The following is a 24,514-nucleotide window of genomic DNA, read 5'->3' as shown; positions in this document are numbered from 1 at the left end:
ATTCTGTTTCCTACCTGCTGAATTCCAACTTTACTGGGTGGAGCTGTGAAAAAGTTAAACATTTTGGAACATGTATTTAAAATTGTGATGTGGGAGACCTGGTGATGACTCATTCAGGTCTCTTTGGGAGCTTTTTAGACTTACATTGAATTGATTAAGATTCTGTTCTTTTGCTACTCATTTTTTATTCCATTTTTGAAAACTATTGAAAGTTTGAATTTTTATGTCTTAGACAAAAGCAATCTGTCAATTTTCTTGTTCTGTCTTTACCAAAAAACTAAGTTAATGTAAGTTAAGAGTTAATATAATGTCAAGGGAAAGAGAACATTCATTTATAACTGAATGAAAGTAGCAACATTTACAACAGGACTTTGTTCTCCCATCGTGCCAAATAAAACAATCATGTGCTAATCATACTTTTTACTGCCTTCCATCCGGCAGCATTTCCATAATATTACATTCCATTATACAAATATAAATAACAAAAGATTTAAGCTTTATTTGTGCAAATGCTTGTTCTTCCATGCACAGTCAATTTTGTCAATTCTTTTTTTTTAGTTTGAATTGTAGTTTTACAGTATTCAACAAGTGAGGAAACACAGATATTAAAAAAACTATTTCCTCACTGAAAGCTGTTGATTATTTTCAGTTCTTTTCTAACTATCACTGTTAATTTCCCACAAGCTCAGAGACCACATTTACTGGACAAGCGTCCTTATCACCCAGATGATCTTCAACACAGCCTTCCATTAAAATGGTATCAGTTTCCTGTAGCTGGGAGTAGAAGGTTATTCACTATTTTTGTTTGTTTTATCTTACAGAGCTCTACAGATTGTGGCATGGAGAAAATAAGGTTTCACTAAATCCATGTTGTGTATTTAGCATTTACTCTGTGATAGAACTCAATACATTTATGATGTAAAATACTTTCTTTATAGCGGTCCTGTTAGTCTCTTTGTTACTTATGTTGCCGCTCCAAAAAAACAAACAGGTTCGTAGAAAAATGTCAAAACAGATTAACAAACTAGTCTACTCAACTTCACTGTGTAACAGGCCAGGTGATGGTTATCTTAAACTTGGAAGTTTTCCTTTTCAGAGCTAGCCATAAGTACCAATGTTTACTATATCTAGCAACATATCAGCTTTTTGAATGTAAAGCTAAGGTTTATGCTAAATATTAAAGTTATGATCTATTGTTACAGAGAGAAAAAATCTAATTGTTAGAAAACATCAAATTTGAAACCATTCTGGTGCATCATTAAATTTAAACATCCAGTCCTACTAAATGAAGGCAAAGGTGTGTGTGCAAGACATGTACAGCCAGAATGAAGTTTAAATGATCATTTAGGTTGACTACAGTAGTTATTGCAATGTAAATATACACCAATCAGTCAAAAGATAATGATCTATTGCAATCCAATAAAACAGTTCAACCATAATTTCTACTTTTAAGAAGCTTCTACATTTTCAGTTTTTGCTGACATGGTCAGAAAGGTGATAATTGTACTTTGTTTATAATACTGAAGTCATAGCAGGTAGTGGTGCTGAGTTAAATTAAATATTTTCAAATATTTTCACCACCCAATTAACATTCAAGTGGGGACCAAATTTTAGGAACATATTTAAATATAATGCACTCCATTACACCACCTAGTATGACCTCAATTATAAATAGAAAGTAAAATGTTCACCGGTCTGACCATGTCAACCAATGTAGAAGCTTTTTAAAGAAGAACTTATGGTAGACCTGATTTTGATTGCACTAGATTGCACATGTGGTCATAATGTTGTGGTTGATCTGTATACAAGGCAATTCTTGCTGTTGTTTGATGTTTCTGCATTAACCATGGATGTCATACCTTCCAAGTCTAGGTCAACAAATGAGTCATTGTTGCTGTTGGTGGTGCTGGTGTAGCACTTGTATCTGCCCTGGTCTTCAAGCTTCACCCCTGTCAGCCTGAGTGAGGCGTTTCCTTTGGAGATCTGGTCTTGAAACAGCGATGTCCTGCCTTTGAAGCTCTCGTCCTGATGTCCCAACTGGTCCTTATTATAAAAGTAGGAGTGGACAGGAGTGTTTCCCTTTATCTGGTTCCAGTGGACCTTTACTTTATCACCTTGTTTAAAACTGCAGGGTAAGATGCAACTCTCCTTTAAAATACACACTTCAGTATCTGTAAAACATCAGAAAAAGAAACATATATCAAGGGTTAATTATGGGATAAACCTGGTTTGAAATTTTGAAAATATAAGACAAAAACAGTCACTATTTGAAGAATAGAGATGCAGAACATGTGAGACAATATGACGGAAAATCAGTGTTGACTTCCTGGTCAAACAGCATCACCATGAGTGCTCTGCCTGGGAAAGTCATCAAGCCAGTTCTTAAAGAAACCAGCCTCACATACTTGAAATAATTATCATTACAGTGTTTGCCAGCTGTGTATTTAGATTTTTAGTTAGAGTCGTGTTTCTCTTTCTTTTGGATTTTTTTATACTTTATTTTCTGGTTTTCACATTTTTGAACAGACACACACAGCTTACACACATCTATAGTACAGAACATAAACAATGAAAAAAAAACACTCACTCCCCCTAAGGTTCAGAGACAGAAAGAACAATAAATAAGTAAATAAAAACAAAAATAAAAAGTCACGAGACAAGAGGTGTTTCTATTTCTTATTAACTAACATACTGTGGACTTTGTCACTTCTAAAGTTCAAAATGTGAACTGTTGCATCGCATACAGATTTATTTGTTTATGCCTTAGCTGTGATTTTTTTACACACTACAGTCCAGATAAATATAAACTTTACATTTGAACTAAACTTTATTTTTCAATTAATTTGGTTTTCAAAACATTTGAGGAAACAAACTGAATAAAAGTCTATTACAATAAGTTGCCAGCCAATGTTTAGTCAGATAGTATCTGTAAACTTCGGCACATAAGACTAAAAATATCTGAGTGTAATTCGGAAAAATTAGAAAATGTGTTGTTTTGTGATTTTATGTTGCCTGATCCTCTAGATTTAATCATATGTCTTGACACATTGTGTTTCTTTTTATTTTTCTGAAACTGTCGTGTCCACTGTGATCTAAGTTTAGAATGGAAAAAAAATCAGACAGACTGAACTCTTACTCACCTCCTCTGTTAAAGGTCCCCAGAGTAATCAGGACCACCAAAAACATGTTTATCCACAGCCATCCCCCTTCTCTAATATTCCTTCGTCAATGCTGTAGTGTCCCGAAAAAAATAAATATGTAAGTCCAAAGTGAGTTAGGACTACACCAGGGCTGAACTCGTTGAACAACTTGTCAACAACAGGCTATCTTTAGAGCATGACTGTGTCTGTGAGGTGTGTGTGTGCACTTTGTACCAAAGTCAGATCAGAAATTATTTACCTATTTCTTCGGCCAGCCTCCTAAAATAGGAAGAGAGAAAGAGAAAGAGAATAATTCAGAGATAGCCAAGCTCCAAGCCCTGCCAACACCTTTATCTGACATGGTGTTTCTTGTAACCCTGAAAATCCTGCCGGACAGAAAAAGTGGTCGGAGAAAACTGTACAGCTTTGTTCTGAATCTCTGTGTGGTGTGAGTAGAACTCTGAACCAGCCACAGAAATTGGACTTGAAAAAGTTCTAATCAGATACAGAATTTGGACAAAAAGGCTTATAATTGACTTTCCAATTCACCATTGTTGAAGGTGAACCAAAGGTGAATTGGAGAATATCTAGCTCACAAAACTGTTAGCTAGGTCTTCATATTATTTGATATAAAACAGCTGGACCTTAGACAAGATTGTGTTGACTGAGATTTAAAAAGAGACACAAACCTCCAGTTACAAGACTTTTTAATAGCATTACATTATCTGTGACACATTTGTGAAAGCGATCAAGTATTAATCAGGGAGCAAGTCAACTTGACGGCTGTTTGTGAGAGAAGCAGAAACTATTGTAATCTGCTTTTGATTACATTGACATGAGTCCCTGTCATTTTTTAACAGCAGGTTAAACATCAATCTCTCCAAGTCAAAAAGAAACTCTTTTTCTGTGATTCACTGTCTCATTTGTTTTTTCTTAATCCAGACAGGACACAGTTTGGCCTTTGTTCATTTTTATCAGTGAAGTTTCAAATGAAGCATGACAATGTAGTTAGTAGGACATAAAGTCAGTTATCAATCCACGCAAAATCCTGGAGCTAATCGCTGACTCCTGACTAGTAACAAGAATATTTAACTTCCACTTCAAACTTCAGAAAGAAAACATCACCTGCTTTGAAACGTCATAAAATGTACACGTATACAATTTAAACTTTTAAACAAGGCATTCTCACCCTTGTGATGCAATGTTTTAGCTCTGAGCCCTCTTGTGATTTTCCTATGACTCTTTTTCCCCCCAAGTGTTGATGAGGTCTGATTAACTTCAGGGTCAAAAACACAGACAAATAGTCCACTGCCGTTTTATCTGAAGAACCTTGAGAGTCTAGAACAAAAAACTTTAAACAATAAACACAGCAACATTATCATCCCTTCGTCCAGGTGGCATCCAGTGAAAACTCTCTTCCTATGTAGAAACCTTGTTGATAAACTCAGTAAGTCCATGCTGCTCACAGTTGTACTGTTGACCAACATGAAGCTGTCGTTACACTATCCACCATTTTAGGGGACAGACTTAGAGAGTCAAAAAAGCTACATGAGTAACACCATTCACTTTTTTTGATACCTCATTTAATGGAATATAAAAGTTATCTTTATCATTTCAGTGCTTTACTTATGATTTCTTTAGAACACCAAGCTAACAATGTTATGAGCAGAGTTAGCAAGTTCGCTAGCTTGGCTAGTTTTCCTTTCCCTTTAAGTAACTTTGGTGAACAAAATACGGTACCATTTACTGTACTTTACTGTACCATAGTACAAATGGGGATTTTTGGTCATTTTTGATACATGTGATCTCACGTTACCTTATGCATGAGTGATTACTCGCAAATTATATATATATATAAAATCATTGGGCCTGGACCTCTCAGACCCATCTCCAACACGCCCCACTCCTCTATTGCTGATTTTGTCGTGGTCCACTATGTTTTTTGTGGTGTCCTTATCAGTATTGCATGTCTGTAGGAACTCTTGTCTTTAAATCCCATTTCTGAATGTAAAGACAAGTGATGGTAACATATGACTGTGTGGTGAAAACTGTACACCAGTCACCGACACGTGGCAAGTAAGCCCTGAATTCTGCTGTTTTCTTCAGACACTCTCTTAGCTGTTGTTTTGCCATGATGGTGGTTTGTACTCCGGCTTTACAAACCCCATCAGCTCAGGGGAGCCTTGCCTTCCACCAAACATAATGGGAGCCTATCTCCAGTCACTGTTGTTTCGTTATTAGCAGGCTAATCTCTGCTCTGGTATTATCACAATGGCGTGTGCTAAAATGGTTAGCAAATGATGGGATGTGAGACTGCCGGTTGTCCGTCTCCGATGGTTTCTCCTTGTCCTTAAAGTGCATGTGGTTAAACATCAAACTAGTATTTCTATGTTCCCACAGCCCCATGTTCCCACATTTCTAAGATTCTTTTCAAAATTAGGCCCTATGTTCCCACATTTCCTTTTTCATAACTTTGTATCAGATTTTATCCACCTTTTTCCCAATTTGGTAGCCAATTACACCCAACCTATTATCCAGTAGCAATGGACTACAGATGGAATGTAGCATTTAGATAAATCTGGTGCACCCATCTCTTTGTTTATTGCAAACATTTAATGTAAGTGCACATTGTCCTTTTAAATAAAAAAACTAAACTAAGTAGCACAGAGGCCTCGCATTGACAGCTTCCGGTCAGATCAGTCGAAAGAAGCGCAAACCATAGTTTGCAGTGCATCAATACCTCTGGAAAGTCGGATTGGCATAGAGAGGGGGGTGCTCCTGGGATGCTTGGAGTCACTTTCCAGCCCTCTGGAGGCGTCATAGGCTCATGGAGGAAACGTTAAGGAAGGAGGATGTCTCTTTGAAAACTCCTCTGTGTCAACCTGTCAGTGTCATCAAGTCTACTGCGCTGGCTTAAATTGAAAGGAAATGTAGGAACACAAGACCTAATTTTGGAAATGTCCTAGAAATTTGGGAACATAGGGCTGTGGGAACATAGGGCCTAATTTTGAGAAAAATCGTAGAAATGTGGGAACATAGGGCCTCATTTTGAGAAAAATCGTAGAAATGTGGGAACATAGGGCCTAATTTTCAGTGAAAAACAAATTCTTAGAAATGTAGGAACATTGGGCTGTGGGACCATAGGGGCTGACCCCATTAATAGTGATTTGAAGTCAATCGGAGCCTGGTGAAAGTAGTAAGTATGTTATTATGCCTACCAAGTTTGTGGTTAGGTTTCAACGTTTCACCTTAAATTATGAAGAGTTTTCTTGTGCTGAACCTGTTTAAAGGTTAAGGCTATTGCTAGCACACAGGAATTCAGCTCAACCATTGATGTTGGTCAAACTTGGCCTAAAGTCGTCTGAAGAGGTACGCAAGAAAGTGTTTTAAAATATCAATGAGTCACTTAACTTAAAGCTTAGATAGGAGCTTTTGGAATGGAAAAACAATGGTGTGATTATAATTAAAGGAAGCAGACCGTAATGAACAAAGAAAATGTTATTTTTAATGTATATGCTGGTCTGGGATATGTTGATCTGCTGGGAGCAAACCAGTTGGACCAGGTGTAGGTTAACTTTGGCGAGTAACATTAGAAATGTAGGTAAATCTGATGTGATAAAACTGTCAGCACAATTTATTAGCGTTGTCTTGAGTAATTATTTTTGACAGATTCCAATTTCAGACTTTGAGATCATACCGTTCACTTTGACTTAAACAGTGTTTTTTATGCTCGTGTAACGGAGTTGAAATGCACTTTATTTTTGAGTACAGTTTACAATTTGTACTTGAGATTTTATTTATAATTTATTTCTGTTAAGTATTTGTGAATTTTATCTTAACGAGTTATGTATATTTACTGATATTTTATCAAATTTATGTTTCCTTTGAGTATTACGTTTTTGGCACTTTGCGGCTTCTGTACCTCCTGGGTTACCGTAGCTCCTTCCGTCTGTCCCTCACAGTGTTGTTTTGCATTGCTAAGGGTAAGTTGTATGTAAAAACGTTGCTGCATCATTACCTTATTTACTGTGGAAAAAAAGTGATTTAAGTTGTAATGTTCAGTTTATTTTATAAACTGATAGTAATACGATGTTAATCAGTCATTTTGTTTAGGTTTTGAGAGTTTTATATCACTTTGGAGACTGTTTTTAATGTAGCGGTTTTGGCGCGAAATGTGTAATATTCTACAGCGCCTGTGTCACGTGATTGACGTAGTGTCGCAGATATTCTCAGTTAAAATAATATTTATTTTGCATGTGTAGGAGCTAGTGATGTGAAAAGCAGTTCTTTTCAGTGTACTGAATCAGTAGAATCAGTTCAGTAAAGTGATTCGTTCAAATGATTCGTTCACCGAATCGTTCAGTACTTCTCTGCAGCTCTGTCTGTGAATCAGAATTTAATAAACTGAAACACGTTTAGTTCTGCTCGCGATCGTACTGAGAACAGCCGGTGGTGAATAATAAACCAATGAGCTGAGAATTTAGTTGGATAAAGCCACAGTTTGCAAACTGAAAGCTGCTAAAACAATCACATTTATTTTCCCCGACCGTTCTGTTCAGTACGTTCAGTACACAAATCACTGACTGACTGACTGAGAGGAAGAGAGAGGAGGCGGAGCTCTCGTTCAGTTCGTTCACTGAACGTACTGAGGGAGAGAGAGAGACTCAGAGCTCCCGTTCAGAATCAGTACACACAATCACTTTCACCAGTCAGTCAATGATTTGTACGATCATTAATTAATAACAATTAAGCTGGGTGTCACGAAAATGTATGTGCTTGTTGTTATGAAGCTTTCAGTTTGCAAACATTATCATGAATGACAATTAATTTAACTTAATATAGGCTACATGCAGAAAATATGCATGTAGCTTTGTTTTGCACTACAGTTTATTTTGTTTGTGATTGCACATTTAAGTTAATATTTTGTTTGTGACATTTTTAAAATGTAGACCATTGTAAATAGTTTCTACCTTGTCTATTTAATATTTGTTTTTGCACTGTAGTTTTAGTCTATATTTACTTTTTTGTATTTTCTTTTTGATAGCCTATTGTTTTTTTTATCTTTTGAGTTTTTTTTAATTGCACTGTAATTTATGTTTCTCACTTTTATTTTTTATTGTTTTCATTTTATCTAATTAAAAATAATTAATAACCTAATATTTATTTGCGTACATCTTTTATTTGCGTACTGAAACCTAAAATATGAAAAACGGGTGGTGAAAGTGATTGTGTTTACTGATTCTGAACGGGAGCTCTGAGTCTCTCTCTCCCTCTCAGTTCGTTCAGTGATTCACGTCGGAGCTCTCGTTCAGTTCGTTCAGTGATTCACGTCGGCGCTCTCGTTCAGTTCGTTCAGTGATTCACGTCGGAGCTCTCGTTCAGTGATTCACGTCGGCGCTCTCGTTCAGTTCGTTCAGTGATTCACGTCGGCGCTCTCGTTCAGTTCGTTCAGTGATTCACGTCGGAGCTCTCGTTCAGTTCGTTCAGTGATTCACATCGGAGCTCTCGTTCAGTTCGTTCAGTGATTCACATCGGAGCTCTCGTTCAGTTCGTTCAGTGAACGAACTGAACGAGAGCTCCGCTCTTCCTCTCAGTTCGCTCAGTGATTCACGTCGGAGCTCTCGTTCAGTTCGTTCACTGAACGTACTGTGAACGGGAGCTTTGAGACACGAGACGGAAGAGAGGAGAGGGCAACTGAAGTTGAGAAATTAACGACTCTTTAGTAAGTGATTCAGTTCAGTTCGTTCACCCAGATGATTCGTTCGTTTTGAACGAATCGTTCATGACCGACACATCACTAGTAGGAGCAGAGGTGCAGAAAACAAATGTCCAGAAGGCACATTGAATGTTCTTTTGTCTTCTGCAGGTATGTTTTTCCTTGTATTTTCATACTTTCTGTTTTGTTTTACAGCTGCATGTTGTCGTTTATTATGTCCACTAGGTGTCACTGTTTTACCATTTGGTATACTGTTTCTCATGTTTTTTAATGAGATTTATTGTTAATATACACTGTAAAAACGAAGTTTTTCAGCCATTTGTATCAGCTCTTGGTTATAAATATTTACATATAGTTAAAATATTGAAATGATGATTGTAATATATTTCTATGTAATATAAATTTGTTTTGAGCTCAGACAGTGCCGTTTTGCATTGCTGAGGGAGCAGAGGTGCAGAAAACAAATGTCCAGAAGGCACATTGAATGTTCTTTTGTCTTCTGCAGGAAATAAAAGCTGGAAAACAGTCAAAGTCTGGTTTTCTTCACTCCCCTGACCACATCCGTTACACTCGGCAGTAAGCAAGATCTTAAATTAATCTGCAGATATACAGATAGTACGTAGTAGTATTATAATTTGAATTTATCTTTAAATTTTGTGGTGGTAAAAGTGTTCTCTGTTCACGTGTAATGTGGGTAATTTTTCAGAGAATCCTGCTGTACCTGCCTTCAGGTTACACATAGCCTATTCATTTTTGTAAACTGCTAGATTAAGTTTATAGCAGAAATGTATGTGACCACTGCCAGACAATACTATAAACAGTGTTGCTGTCTAGCTCTACATTTGTTTTGACAAAATACATATTACATTTCAGGAAGTGGACTCTAATGATGATGACTTCAGCCCTATCTGGCCCTGACAGTTGGCTTGTTTGTTTCTCCTGGTTCATGATACCTGAACATCGTCACTGCTTTACAGGAGGTAAAATATATTTTTAATTTTTTTTAAAAGGAAAGAAAAGCACACTGCCTCAAAAATAGAACATGAAAATAAATATTTAAATGTTGTGTTATTACCAATATTTACAGTCTATGGTTATTACCAAAGGGTTAGTACTGCATAGCTGTATTTATTTACTGTCGGACAGGATTAATCCAGCATTTACAAACAAAGCACCTACTGTTGACAGGAACCAATAGGAAGTAGTAGACTTCTTTAATTAAGCTGAAAAGGGGCGTCTCTGGTTTTCAGTAATTCTGTCTTGGCGATGTTCTCCAAGTAGTAGGCCTATAGCTCCTCAGCCAATCCTGTGCCAATGGAGTGACCTCACTGTGAATACATGCCGCTGACGTGTGACTGACTACAAACAGTTTCGACAAACACAGAGTGATCTTTTTACAGTCAACCAAAGCTAAAGTAAAAATAAAAAAACATTAATGAAATACGGAAAACCTGATTCCTGGCCAGATATGAATGTCCATTATCCCTCTGTCTTATATAGACTACAGAGCCATGTTTAGGAGTTGTTAAGTGTAAGACACAAATTTCTCCAGCAGGTGTCACCTTTGGGTTTAGTTAATGACTATCCAACAGGTGTTTTGATAATCCCATCCAAACACTGACAGAAAGGCATTTTCTGTTTATAGACCAGTCCCTTGTGCTAAAAATACCTTTCCCGTAAATCCAAGTAGGAATTTCAAGTTCAGGACTCAGGAGGCAGCTCCACCTTAAGGATATGTATATGAAAGTGAAACAGGTGGATATATTAGAAACAACCATGTCTTTACTGAAAAGGGTTGATACCAGGTTATGGAATGAACAAATACGAGCTTAATTCTATAGTTTTAAACATTTTATTTTATCAAATAAATATATGTAGAAGGAGTAGATTTGAACCTTCCTGCACAGGTTAAGGTGCACTTGTACTTTATTTATTTTTACGCTGGCTCTGCACGTTTCACAAATACACAATGTTTTCAAACCCCTTGTTAAAAAAAATCACTTCATCATCTTTATCAAACATAAAAAATGACTACCAACACAGATTTAAGTAAATATGCTTTCATAAAATAAAACTCATGAACACAGTTTTTCATAAAAACATTTGTCTCTTTGTCATCACTTCAATTAATTGCATGAAAACTATTCTCCATCATCAAACATATCTTCCTGCTCACTTTCATGCAACAATTCAAACCAGATTTAGCTTTCACGTTGTTTAATCAGTATTGTGCACTGAGTGAGACTGAAAAGCTCTATCAAAGCTGTTTTTTTTCCACTCCCGTGGTGCAATTGCTCTCTATAAATCAGTCATCAATCAATCATTATTTGTATAGTGCTAATTCATAGCAAGTGTTATCTCGAGGCACTTCATAAAAGAGTTTATGGGATAAGATGCAGGAAGGGTTTCTTCTTTGTATTCCTCATGTTCCTGTTGTCCACACTTCCTTGCTGCTGAGGTGGAGGTCGGAGCAGGCTGTGCATGAATGAGGATGGCGGTGGTTGAGGGACAACACAGTCCGATGGTGGTGGCTGGGCATCAGGGAAATGTAGAAATGAAACCAAGAAACCAGTTGCATCTTGCAACCAACTTTAATCCAGCAGAGACCTTTAAAACCAAGTGTCTGTCCCCAGACCAACAGCAACACTTGACATATTTGCTGTTAGACATGTACCCACTCATGTGGGAACTTTTTGTTCATCTAATCCCAGCACATTCATACATCCCGATGTTAAATCCTTCGTTCGGGATCCTTTTAGCAACTGTTCATTTGATACCACTTACTCTAATAAATATTTGCGTACATTCATCAACTGTGGTCTTGTTCTTCATCATGGCTGACTGTTGTTGTTCCACGGTCTAGAAATGTATTATTTTTTCGTTCACCATTTTCCCTGCAAACAAAATTGAACAGAATCAAGTTCTGAAGAACATCGAGCTCAAACAACCAGCATGTATTCTTTTTCATCATAAATGACTTCTGTAGAAAACATTAACTACCAAAGCATGACAACATTTATTTTTAGGGATTTGTTCTTGCTTATATCCTCACTTCATTTACTTATCTTATTTTTTCTACCATTCATTATTCTTCACTTCCACTTACATTAATGGGTTTCCAGTTGCTGGTAGTTCTCTGTTGTTTTCATCACCTTTTCTTTTCTGAGTTCACAAGACATCAGCATTAGTACAAACAACAGGTACTTAATTTTTAGTAGAAGAGGTAGTTGTAGTAGTGTTATTTACCTTTTTAAACCTCTTATATATGAAGAAGATGCAAATGGCTAATACAACCATTACAAGGACTATAACCCCAACTGTAATTCCTGCAACATCAGGAGTGCCTGAAAAAGAAAAAAGATTCAGTTCATTCATCTTTCTCTCGCTCAAAGCTATGCCATCAGGGGCATTTTGAGATTCAGTGTCTTCTTTGAGGACACTTGAATGTGTGGACTGCAGGAGCTGTAATATAACCAAGTAACCAGATATTCAGATGAACTGTTCTTTTGTAGAGGTGCTACTTACTTTGACTTTCTTCTATCCTCAACGCTGTGCTCCTTTCATGAGTCTCTTCAGCAGTACTATGTTCACATGTGTATATTCCCTCCTGATGTGATGTTAAGTCTTGTAACACGAGGCTTCCTGACTCAGACACATCCTTCACGTGCTTCCTCCACTCCTCTGAAACTTTAAAGGGGACTTTGGCGGAGGTCTGGATCAGGATGTTTTGACTGTAGTTGAATGTCCAAATGAGGCTTTTAAAGTGAGTGTTTGAAGAAGTGCAGGGGATTGTGCTTTTAGTGTCTGAAATATTGATGGAAGCTGAAAGACAAAACACAAGAATTACACACAATGACAAAGTTTATTTGTAAGGATTTTGTTGATGTCAATGTGAACTCTTCATATCAGCTGTTTAAGGCAGCCTGAAGGACCCCATGCAGTGACCAGAAGTTTTCTTTGAAACACGTACCTGGTTTAAACAAAGTTGCTCTCCTCTTGTTTCTGCCAGCGCTGATGGTGCAGCTGTAGTCCAGATCAATCACACCGACTTGAACTATCAGAGAGCTATTGATGCTGTAGAGCTTCTCTTTCTGATGGACAGTTGGTGTGTCTGCTACAGTCAGATTGGTTGGAGGACTGGAGGACCAGGTGAGCTCAGGCTGAGGGTAGATCTCCTCTGAGCTGCAGGTGATTCTGTTTCCTACCTGCTGAATTCCAACTTTACTGGGTGGAGCTGTGAAAAAGTTAAACATTTTGGAACATGTATTTAAAATTGTGATGTGGGAGACCTGGTGATGACTCATTCAGGTCTCTTTGGGAGCTTTTTAGACTTACATTGAATTGATTAAGATTCTGTTCTTCTGCTACTCATTTTTTATTCCATTTTTGAAAACTATTGAAAGTTTGAATTTTTATGTCTTAGACAAAAGCAATCTGTCAATTTTCTTGTTCTGTCTTTACCAGAAAACTAAGTTAATATAAGTTAAGAGTTAATATAATGTCAAGGGAAAGAGAACATTCATTTATAACTGAATGAAAGTAGCAACATTTACAACAGGACTTTGTTCTCCCATCATGCCAAATAAAACAATCATGTGCTAATCATACTTTTTACTGCCTTCCATCCGGCAGTATTTCCATAATATTACATTCCATTACACAAATATAAATAACAAAAGATTTAAGCTTTGTTTGTGCAAATGCTTGTTCTTCCATGCACAGTCAATTTTGTCAATTCTTTTTTTTTAGTTTGAATTGTAGTTTTACAGTATTCAACAAGTGAGGAAACACAGATATTAAAAAAACTATTTCCTCACTGAAAGCTGTTGATTATTTTCAGTTCTTTTCTAACTATCACTGTTAATTTCCCACAAGCTCAGAGACCACATTTACTGGACAAGCGTCCTTATCACCCAGATGACCTTCAACACAGCCTTCCATTAAAATGGTATCAGTTTCCTGTAGCTGGGAGTAGAAGGTTATTCACTACTTATGTTTGTTTTATCTTACAGAGCTCTACAGATTGTGGCATGGAGAAAATAAGGTTTCACTAAATCCATGTTGTGTATTTAGCATTTACTCTGTGATAGAACTCAATACATTTATGATGTAAAATACTTTCTTTATAGCGGTCCTGTTAGTCTCTTTGTTACTTATGTTGCCGCTCCAAAAAAACAAACAGGTTCGTAGAAAAATGTCAAAACAGATTAACAAACTAGTCTACTCAACTTCACTGTGTAACAGGCCAGGTGATGGTTATCTTAAACTTGGAAGTTTTCCTTTAGCTTGTCAGAGCTAGCGATAAGTACCAAGGTTTACTGTATCTAGCAACATATCAGCTTTTTGAATGTAAAGCTAAGGTTCATGCTAAATATTAAAGTTATGATCTATTGTTACAGAGAGAAAAAATCTAATTGTTAGAAAACATCAAATTTGAAACCATTCTGGTGCATCATTAGATTTAAACATCCAGTCCTACTAAATGAAGGCAAAGGTGTGTGTGCAAGACATGTACAGCTGGAATGAAGTTTAAATGATCATTTAGGTTGACTACAGTAGTTATTGCAATGTAAATATACACCAACCAGTCAAAAGATAATGATGTATTGCAATCCAATGAAACAGTTCAACCATAATTTCTACTTTTAAGAAGCTTCTACATTTTCAGTTTTCGCTGACATGGTCAGAAAGGTGATAATTGTACTTTGTTTATAATACTGAAGTCATAGCAGGTAGTGGTGCTGAGTTAAATTGAATATTTTCAAATATTTTGACCACCCCATTAACATTCAAGTGGGGACCAAATTTTAGGAACATATTTAAATATAATGCACTCCATTACACCAACACCACCTAGTATGACCTCAATTATAAATAGAAAGTAAAATGTTCACCTGTCTGAACATGTCAACCAATGTAGAAGCTTTTTAAAGAAGAACTTATGGTAGACCTGATTTTGATTGCACTAGATTGCACATGTGGTCATAATGTTGTGGTTGATCTGTATACAAGGCAATTCTTGCTGTTGTTTGATGTTTCTGCATCAACCATGGATGTCATACCTTCCAAGTTTAGGTCAACAAATGAGTCATTGCTGCCGTTGGTGGTGCTGGTGTAGCACTTGTATCTGCCCTGGTCTTCAAGCTTCACCCCTGTCAGCCTGAGTGAGGCGTTTCCTTTGGAGATCTGGTCTTGAAACAGCGATGTCCTGCCTTTGAAGCGCTGGTCCTGACGTTCCAACTGGTCCCTATTAGAGTAGTAGGATTGGACAAGAGTGTTTCCCTTCAACTGGATCCAGTGGACCAGTACTTTATCACCTTGTTTAAAACTGCAGGGTAAGATGCAACTCTCCTTTAAAATACACACTTCAGTATCTGTAAAACATCAGAAAAAGAAACATATATCAAGGGTTAGTTATGGGATAAACCTGGTTTGAAATTTTGAAAATATAAGACACTGTTACGTCACTGACAAATGTATTTAAACGTGTTGAATTAGAATTTAAAAAATAGTTAAAAAAAAAGATATAGTTCAAGATGAATTTGTTTGTGTTTAGGCTATTTGTAGTTTTTTCGGTTTTTTGGTCTGCATTGTTTTTTATGCACTGACACTGATGAAGCCCTGGCATTGAAAACAGCTGTTTCAATAAATCTGACTTTCAAATGCAAGAATAAGAGTGATACATGTTATTATTTGTTAAAAAATATAATGTGACAATTTACCCCGCATAGTGTGACAACATACCCCGTGATGGGGCAACAAATCTGAAGATTATACATTTGTGAAGAAATTAATCTTTAATTTGATATAGAAATTGAGTGACTGTGATATACTTAGACCGAGAATTTTAGGTGAAAGCCAAAAGTGTGACAAGATTCCCCGCTCTACGAATTGCTGTAAATTTACAAGCAATTTTCAACGGTAAAATCGTGTTATGTTTAAATACAGGACAACCCTGTTTTATAACGGTTTATAACAATATTTTACTGTATTATTGCGTGAAGGAAAGAAAACAGTAATTTCTCATATTTTTTGCATTGCATTTTGGGAACAAGATGGTGAGACCACCACATGCTTGGAAGGACAGTGGAGTTGGAAGTCAGATTGTTACCCATCACCATCCTGACAATAAACAGGTGAGTACCTTACTGCTTTGTTAGTTATAATAGGAAAAAACCATCACTTAGTAAGTTTGAAGTCATTTGTAAGATTAGTATTAGCTAGAGTTTGAAATGACACACAAACACTGCAGGCACACAGTGAGTAAATTCTTTGCCAGCTAACATCAGCTTGATCTTAACAATTGCTAAATGAGAAACCCCACACAACATTTTCTTGTAATTTCAAGCGTTGGTAGAGGTTGTTATATGGGTCTGCAATGAGTTGAGACATATTAATAAAAAGATGCAGGAAGGCGGCAACCTCCAAAAAGGCCGTTCTGTGTGTGTGTGTGTGTCTCTCTCTCTCCCATGCAGGCTGGGGGAGCGCAGCCTGTAACATATTTAATTAATATCCAGTCTATGTGTTAATTAATATTATTTGGTTACGGGGGACACTTGAATGATAAAAGCTCAGCATATGAACTTTATTAAAAAGTTTGCCCTGATTTGAGAAGTAGCCTGCACTTTGCAGGAAATATTATAGATTAATATCGATTATTAACGGACATAAACATAATTATCATTCACTGAGGCCTTGAGAGACAGAGGCAGACAGGCAAGAGTGTGCAAGTGATCATTTCTTCAGGAGTCAGGGACATTCAACCTGAACAGAGTGAAGAAGTAAACTCCGTGTCCAGTCAGATGATATTTTACAAGATGTGTGGGATGGTGAAAACATCAGAAATAACATGACAGAGACAGAGAGGTCATCTTTAGGCTTGATACTTTATCAAGATTCATTCGAAGTTGTAAACCCACTGGGGTCAGGAAAAAAGAAACATAAAATACTGGCCATGTATCTCACGCTTGCAGACCTTTTGCCACACAACCGGTCAAGTATCGACCAGATGCAACTTGTTCTTCTCTGTAGAGAAAATATTTGTAAGTATTTTGGTCAGGATTTGGTCATGGGATGCTTGATGAAAGACCTTAAAGACCTTTAAACCAATGGGGTTGTCTTACCTAATGGACAGAAATGCAAAGGAATCTTGCAAGCCATTGCTGGAGACAACCTGAGCTCACACAACATTGGAGGCTTTCTGGAAAATTTCAGTGGCAAGTACTTCTGCCGCTACTGTGAAATTGAAAGAGATACTTTTCAGGCAGATCCTCTCTCCAGAGGCAACACTCGCACACCAGAGTCATACAAAGAGCATGTTCAGAACCTTGGTGAAGATACAGTTCATAGTGGAGGTATCAAATTTGACTCATTGTTCAACGACCTGTCTTGCTTTCATGTATGCCAGCCTGGGCTTCCTCCTTGTCTTGGTTTGATTGATTTGTTTGAAGGTGTTGTTGCCTCTGATCTTGCTATGTATATCTGCCATCTTGTCACTGTTGACAAACAGTTTACTTACCTTGAATTGAATCGCAGAATCAATCAGTTCAAATATCTCGGTAACGATGCAAAAGACAAACCCTGTGAGGTAACCCCAGGGAGAGATAGACTGAGTGGCCATGCTGTACAGAACTGGTGTTTACTGAGACTATTGCCTCTATTGATTGGAGAGAAGATTACCTCTCCCTCTGAAAATGAGATATGGCAACTAGTTTTACAGCTAAGAGAAATCGTGGCGTTTATTTGCGCACCCGCCATTTCCACTGGCCAGATAGGGTATCTAAGAGTCCTTATCGATGAATATTTGCATTCCCGAAAACAAGCCTTTCCCCATGATCGACTAAAACCTAAGCATCATTACATGAGCCATTATCCAGAGCTCATCATTCAGTTTGGGCCACTTATTCGTTTGTGGACTTTGAGGTTCGAAAGTAAGCACACATACTTCAAACTGTGCAAGAAAACTGCATAACTTCAGAAATGTGTACTCAAGTCTTGCAGAAAGACATCAGCTTCTGCAAGCCTTTCTTAGTACTGGCAATCTCTTCCCACCTACAATCGTTGTAGAAAAAGCAACTGAGTTTTTTGAAGAGGACTACAATGATGGCATCAAGGATTCGGTTAGAAGTTATGATTTTCAATCCACAAATACTCTGATTGCTCATGAAGCAGCTGTAAAAGGAACAAAATACAAAAAAAAAACATGTCTGTTGTTATAGGCAAGGGTGAGGATGGACTTGATGTTGGTAAGATTATCATGATACTGATCCACAATAATTCAGCAATCTATTTCATCACTGAAAAGCATAAGGCTTTGTGTCTGCATGATGTAGGGGTTTATTCCCTCACACCAATCAGGAGCTGTTACTACTGTGTTAATCAGGGCGACCTACTAGATTATTACCCTCTCCCTGAGTACACAATTTGTGACATGGCACTAATCGTTCTTCACCATTCTTTCCCCTCATTGTAGTGCAATGAGTGCAGTGGATGAAGAGCTGAGGGTTATCATCCTCAGAGCTTTGCCAACCATTTTTAAAGACATCCAACAGGAATTAATAGACAAGATAAAAAGCTGTGCATTAGAATCCACTGAAGACCTGAAATACGTTACAAAGGAAGATATTGTCGACATACTGCCTGCCATTCAACTCCGGAAGCTGCTGGAAGCATTTAAAAATGGTAATGCTGAAGTAAATGTTAATACATCTGTGTTGCAATATACTGTAAATTCTTAAATAGTGGCCTGACCTGTTTTTTTTCTAACTGGTCAACCCACCCTTACTTTAAGTTTAATAGAGGGTTTTGTAGTTTTCTTTAGAAAAGACGACCAATGAGAATTTAAACAATATTTTTTATCAAAAAGAGAAACATGGTTACAAATAATTCCAAACTAAAATGTTTATGTTTAAAGCAGGCTCGGCCAGAAGTGTTTTTCTCTGGTTACACCCTGTTTCATTGACTCACACCAATCTGACAAGATGGCATGCATTTTTCTCTAAACGTAACAAAGTAATTGTAAACTTTGGATTGATGTCATCTTTTTGTGTGGTACTGTGGGTGCATTTGTGTTTGTGAGTGAGTGCTAGAATGTCACCAGATGTGTTTTGTATGGTTTCAGGCCACTTATGACACACTTTTCTTCCTTTGTATCTGAGTCCTAATAACAACGTTTTTGGAATCCAGGATTTGTTCTGCTGTCATACACTTTCTTCTCCATAATGTGTTGAATCACCGCACAGAGCCAACAACCTTATGTTAGCAGCTCCAGATTTTTAATAAAGGTGGCAGTCACTTGACATTTCCCCCCAGAAGAAGACAGCTTTGTTGCTCATATTAGTTCAAATATATCACAGATTTGTGTTAAAGTTGAACTTCACAGAAAAGATTAGAGTCCATCTTGTTTTAGCTAATGTTTCATACTCTTGCTTAAAACTGCTAGGAATGAATTAGGCCAGTCTTCATAAACTTTGGCATAGCTCTGTTCAGCCAAACATTGCATGAAAACCAACAGAACTTAATTCAAACGTTCCTGTATACAAAGTTCAATCTCTGGTTTATGTTTACACTGAAATAACAAAGCCTCACTCACCTCCTTTTGCAAATCCTTTTAGATAAAAAAGAACATAAAAAAACGTGACACGTTTTATCCCACTCATCTTCTTTGATACGTCGTACTCTTCTTTCCGCACCGCTAATATTTACAGTCTATGTGTAGCCTACGGGAGAGAGGTCATTGCAGCAGAAAGAGAGACTCCCACATGAGCTGACTTGCCTTAGATTTGTAAATTAGCCTACTCTCAGGGAGGAAAGGATCACACAATGCCCGGAAACAGGAAATGTTTGGAATACTTATCCCCTTAGTGCGACTTTGGGTGGTATCAAGCAGATATTCTCCTGACCTGGCTGTTCACTTGCTCCTCCCAGTGGGAGAATATCCATCCAACAGCAAAAGCCTATTCTGTATTCTGAGTCTGTGTTAAAAGCTACTTTAAACCTCACAGGTGATGATTCCGGTGAAGAACACAGTAGCTTTTAGATAAATCTGGTGTGCCCATCTCTTTGTTTATTGCAAACATTTAATGTAAGTGCACATTGTCCTTTTAAATAAACAAACTGAACTAAGTAGCACAGAGGCCTCGTATTGACAGCTTCCGCTCAGATCAGTCGAATGAAGCGCAGCAACTGGACGCAAACCATAGTTTGCAGTGCATCAATACCTCTGGAAAGTCGGAGGGGGAGAGGGGGTGCTCCTGGGATGCTTGGAGTCACTTACCAGCCCTCTGGAGGCGTCATAGGCTCATGGAGGAAACGTTAAGGAAGGAGGATGCCTATTTGAAAACTCCTCTGTGTCAACCTGTCAGTGTCATCAAGTCTACTGCGCTGGCTTAAATTGAAGGGAAATGTAGGAACACAAGACCTAATTTTGAAAATGTCCTAGAAATTTGGGAACAAAGGGTTTAATTTTGAGAAAAATCTTAGAAATATGGGAACTGTGGGAACATAGGGCCTAATTTTCAGTGAAAAAAAAATTCTTAGAAATGTGGGAACATAGGGCTGTGGGAACACAGGGCCTAATTTTGAGAAAAATTGTAGAAATGTGGGAACATAGGGCCTTATTTTCAGTGAAAAACAAATTCTTAGAAATGTAGGAACATTGGGCTGTGGGACCATAGGGGCTGACCCCATTAATAGTGATTTGAAGTCAATTGGAGCCTGGTGAAAGTAGTAAATATGTTATTATGCCTACCAAGTTTGTGGTTAGGTTTCAACGTTTCACCTTAAATTATGAAGAGTTTTCTTGTGCTGAACCTGTTTAAAGGTTAAGGCTATTGCTAGCACACAGGAATTCAGCTCAACCATTGATGTTGGTCAAACTTGGCCTAAAGTCGTCTGAAGAGGTACGCAAGAAAGTGTTTTAAAATATCAATGAGTCACTTAACTTAAAGCTTAGATAGGAGCTTTTGGAATGGAAAAACAATGGTGTGATTATAATTAAAGGAAGCAGACCGTAATGAACAAAGAAAATGTTATTTTTAATGTATATGCTGGTCTGGGATGTGTTTATCTGCTGGGAGCAAACCAGTTGGACCAGGTGTAGGTTAACTTTGGCGAGTAACATTAGAAATGTAGGTAAATCTGATGTGATAAAACTGTCAGCACAATTTATTAGCGTTGTCTTGAGTAATTATTTTTGACAGATTCCAATTTCAGACTTTGAGATCATACCGTTCACTTTGACTGAAACAGTGTTTTTTATGCTCAGGCAGTAAGCAAGATCTTAAATTAATCTGCAGATATACAGATAGTACGTAGTAGTATTATAATTTGAATTTATCTTTACATTTTGTGGTGGTAAAAGTGTTCTCTGTTCACGTGTAATGTGGGTAATTTTTCAGAGAATCCTGCTGTACCTGCCTTCAGGTTACACATAGCCTATTCATTTTTGTAAACTGCTAGATTAAGTTTATAGCAGAAATGTATGTGACCACTGCCAGACAATACTATAAACAGTGTTGCTGTCTAGCTCTACATTTGTTTTGACAAAATACATATTACATTTCAGGAAGTGGACTCTAATGATGATGACTTCAGCCCTATCTGGCCCTGACAGCTGGCTTGTTTGTTTCTCCTGGTTCATGATACCTGAACATCGTCACTGCTTTACAGGAGGTAAAATATATTTTTAATTTTTTTTAAAAGGAAAGAAAAGCACACTGCCTCAAAAATAGAACATGAAAATAAATATTTAAATGTTGTGTTATTACCAATATTTACAGTCTATGGTTATTACCAAAGGGTTAGTACTGCATAGCTGTATTTATTTACTGTCGGACAGGATTAATCCAGCATTTACAAACAAAGCACCTACTGTTGACAGGAACCAATAGGAAGTAGTAGACTTCTTTAATTAAGCTGAAAATGGGCGGCTCTGGTTTTCAGTAATTCTGTCTTGGCGATGTTCTCCAAGTAGTAGGCCTATAACTCCTCAGCCAATCCTGTGCCAATGGAGTGACCTCACTGTGAATACATGCCGCTGACGTGTGACTGACTACAAACAGTTTCGACAAACACAGAGTGATCTTTTTACAGTCAACCAAAGCTAAAGTAAAAATAAAAAAACATTAATGAAATACGGAAAACCTGATTCCTGGCCAGATATGAATGTCCATTATCCCTCTGTCTTATATAGACTACAGAGCCATGTTTAGGAGTTGTGAAGTGTAAGACACAAATTTCTCCAGCAGGTGTCACCTTTGGGTTCAGTTCATGACTATCCAACAGGTGTTTTGATAATCCCGTCCAAACACTGACAGAAAGGCATTTTCTGTTTATAGACCAGTCCCTTGTGCTAAAAATACCTTTCCCGTAAATCCAAGTAGGAATTTCAAGTTCAGGACTCAGGAGGCAGCTCCACCTTAAGGATATGTATATGAAAGTGAAACAGGTGGATATATTAGAAACAACCATGTCTTTACTGAAAAGGGTTGATACCAGGTTATGGAATGAACAAATACGAGCTTAATTCTATAGTTTTAAACATTTTATTTTATCAAATAAATATATGTAGAAGGAGTAGATTTGAACCTTCCTGCACAGGTTAAGGTGCACTTCTACTTTATTTATTTTTACGCTGGCTCTGCACGTTTCACAAATACACAATGTTTTCAAACCCCTTGTTAAAAAAAATCACTTCATCATCTTTATCAAACATAAAAAAATGACTACCAACACAGATTTAAATAAATATGCTTTCACAAAATAAAACTCATGAACACAGTTTTTCATAAAAACATTTGTCTCTTTGTCATCCCTTCAAGTAATTGCATGAAAACTATTCTCCATCATCAAACATATCTTCCTGCTCACTTTCATGCAACAATTCAAACCAGATTTAGCTTTCACGTTGTTGTTTAATCAGTATTGTGCACTGAGTGAGACTGAAAAGCTCTAGCAATGCTATTTTCACAAAAGAGTTTATGGGATAAGATGCAGGAAGGATTTCTTCTTTGTATTCCTCACGTTCCTGTTGTCCACACTTCCTTGCTGCTGAGGTGGAGGTCGGAGCAGGCCGTGCATGAATGAGGACGGCGGTGGTTGAGGGACAACACAGTCCGATGGTGGTGGCTGGGCATCAGGGAAATGTAGAAATGAAACCAAGAAACCAGTTGCATCTTGCAACCAACTTTAATCCAGCAGAGATCTTTAAAACCAAGTGTCTGTCCCCAGACCAACAGCAACACTTGACATATTTGCTGTTAGACATGTACCTACTCATGTGGGAACTTTTTGTTCATCTAATCCCAGCACATTCATACATCCCGATGTTAAATCCTTCGTTTGGGATCCTTTTAGCAACTGTTCATTTGATACCACTTACTCTAATAAATATTTGCGTACATTCATCAACTGTGGTCTTGTTCTTCATCATGGCTGACTGTTGTTGTTCCACGGTCTAGAAATGTATTAGTTTTTCGTTCACCATTTTACCTGCAAACAAAATTGAACAGAATCAAGTTCTGAAGAACATCGAGCTCAAACAACCAGCATGTATTCTTTTTCATCATAAATGACTTCTGTAGAAAACATTAACTATCAAAGAAAGCATGACAACATTTATTTTCAGGGATTTGTTCTTGCTTATATCCTCACTTCATTGACTTATCTTGTTTTTTAAGCCATAAAGTTAACTTACTTTAATGGGATTTCAGCTTCTGGTTCTCTGTTGTTTTCACCACCTTCACTTTTCTGAGTTCACAAGACATCAGCATTAGTACAAACAACAGGTACTTAATTTTTAGTAGAAGAGGTAGTTGTAGTAGTGTTATTTACCTTTTTAAACCACTTATATATGACGAAGATGCAAATGGCTAATACAACCAAAAGGAATATAACCCCAACTGTAATTCCTGCAACAGTAGGAGTGCCTGAAAAAGAAAAGAGATTCAGTTCATTCATCTTTCTCTCGCTCAAAGCTATGCCATCAGGGGCATTTTGAGATTCAGTGTCTTCTTTAAGGACACTTGAATGTGTGGACTGCAGGAGCTGTAATATAACCAAGTAACCAGATATTCAGATGAACTGTTCTTTTGTAGAGGTGCTACTTACTTTGACTTTCTTCTATCCTCAACGCTGTGCTCCATACATGAGTCTCTTCAGCAGTACTAAGTTCACATGTGTATATTCCCTCCTGAAGTGATGTTAAGTCTTGTAACACGAGGCTTCCTGACTCAGACACATCCTTCACGTGCTTCCTCCACTCCTCTGAAACTTTAAAGGGGACTTCGGCGGAGGTCTGGATCAGGATGTTTTGATTGTGGTTGAATGTCCAAATGAGGCTTTTAAAGTGAGTGTTTGAAGAAATGCAGGGGATTGTGCTTTTAGTGTCTGAAATATTGATGGAAGCTGAAAGACAAAACACAAGAATTACACACAATGACAAAGTTTATTTGTAAGGATTTTGTTGATGTCAATGTGAACTCTTCATATGAGCTGTTTAAGGCAGCCTGAAGGACCCCATGCAGTGACCAGAAGTTTTCTTTGAAACACGTACCTGGTTTAAACAAAGTTGCTCTCCTCTTGTTTCTGCCAGCGCTGATGGTGCAGCTGTAGTCCAGATCAATCACACCGACTTGAACTATCAGAGAGCTACTGATGC

The 24,514-nt window shown here is 37.4% G+C and overlaps 1 long non-coding RNA gene across 2 annotated transcripts; it reads left to right on the top strand.

The window, feature by feature from the left end:
- Nucleotides 1-7,126: 7,126 nt before the first annotated feature.
- LOC110005327 (uncharacterized) lies at nucleotides 7,127-23,261 on the top strand. Of its 2 annotated transcripts, XR_010664841.1 has the most exons (5): nucleotides 7,127-9,836; nucleotides 14,927-15,191; nucleotides 15,912-15,992; nucleotides 18,329-18,537; nucleotides 21,422-23,261. It is a non-coding gene; the product is annotated as an uncharacterized lncRNA (long non-coding RNA). The 2 variants fall into 2 exon arrangements; XR_010664840.1 differs by having other exon boundaries at nucleotides 18,329-23,261.
- The last annotated feature ends 1,253 nt before the right edge of the window (nucleotides 23,262-24,514 follow it).

Source organism: Labrus bergylta, chromosome 20 (genome assembly GCF_963930695.1).
Source record: "Labrus bergylta chromosome 20, fLabBer1.1, whole genome shotgun sequence".
Taxonomy (NCBI): Eukaryota; Metazoa; Chordata; class Actinopteri; order Labriformes; family Labridae; genus Labrus; species Labrus bergylta.
This window is presented reverse-complemented; position numbering and strand designations above follow the sequence as displayed.